Here is a 1,361-nt window from a genome sequence, read left to right on the forward strand (position 1 = left end):
TATAGGTGCGGATGTAGATCTGTTAGCAGTCTTGAGCTTTGAATATCTCAGAATAAGGAGAGACAAGGTACAATCCTATTATAAGGCAACCAAAATAAAGTGCACAATGCAGATTTATTAAATTACATCAGAGTTAGTATAGGTAGGTGTAGTTGTCACCACAAGATCAGAAAGGTAAGTCCTATGTATTTTGTCCCATCCCGGGACTTCTTCAGGGACAAATCAATGTTGTTCAAACAAAATACAAAGTGCATATGCCATCCCATATAAGGTTAAACAGAAAAAGTTAACTGAAATTAAAATCAGGAGCAATGAAAAACATGTTGCCACAGTAGCCAGCTAGCAATCTATTTATAACTTAATACTATTTAATATTATAATTGTGTAATTTAATTAATATACAGTAACACTATTTTGGTATCTAATGAGGATGTCCTTTCATCAGATGATTCCAACACACAACCAATCAACTATTCCAGAATTTTTGCTCTTGGGATTCCAACTTCAGCACATGTCCCAAATAGTTCTCTTCTCTACCCTTCTTTTGGTCTACATTATGACTGTAATGGGAAACCTTCTGATTATAATTCTGGTTTCAGCGACTCAATATCTTCGTTCTCCAATGTATTTCTTCCTCAGCCAGTTGTCTTTCTGTGATATCATACTCACTACATCAATTATTCCTAACTTGCTCTATATCACCTTAAAAAATGGTATCCCCATGTCAGTTAGTCAATGCTCAGTTCAATTTCTTCAGTTTCCCATCAGCTACAGAATGTCTTCTTCTCACCATGATGTCCTATGATAGATATGTGGCTGTCTGTAAACCATTGCATTATATAACAATAATGAATTTCCCATTTTGTTCCAGTCTCGTGGTCTTGTCCTGGATATTGGGTTATCTTCTCACACTGATTTTTTCTATCTTATTAAGTAATTTAACTTTCAGTAATTCAAATTATATTGATCATTTCTTCTGTGATTTAGTTCCTCTTGTTCAGCTTTCATGTTCTGATACTACAGTGTTACAGACTGGTTTAATTGTTATCGTTGTTACATAGTTACATAGTTAGATAGCTGAAAAGAGACTTGCGTCCATCAAGTTCAGCCTTCCTCACACCTGTTTTTTGCTGTTGATCCAAAAGGCAAAAAAAAAACCCCCAGTTTGAAGCACAATTTTGCAACAAGCTAGGACAAAAAATTCCTTCTTGACCCCAGAATGGCAGTCATATTTATCCTTGAATCAAGCAGTTATTACCCTACATTGAAAGATTATATCCTTGAATATTCTGTCTTTGCAAGTATGCATCTAGTAGCTGTTTGAACATCTGTATGGACTCTGATAAAACCACTTCTTCAGG

General features: G+C 35.1%; 1 pseudogene; it reads left to right on the top strand.

Annotated features, from left to right (window-relative positions):
* Positions 1-430: 430 nt before the first annotated feature.
* Positions 431-1,061, top strand: LOC134601939 (olfactory receptor 1J1-like; annotated as a pseudogene).
* Positions 1,062-1,361: the final 300 nt, after the last annotated feature.

The sequence above is a fragment of the Pelobates fuscus genome, chromosome 3 (assembly GCF_036172605.1).
Source record: "Pelobates fuscus isolate aPelFus1 chromosome 3, aPelFus1.pri, whole genome shotgun sequence".
Classification (NCBI taxonomy): Eukaryota; Metazoa; Chordata; class Amphibia; order Anura; family Pelobatidae; genus Pelobates; species Pelobates fuscus.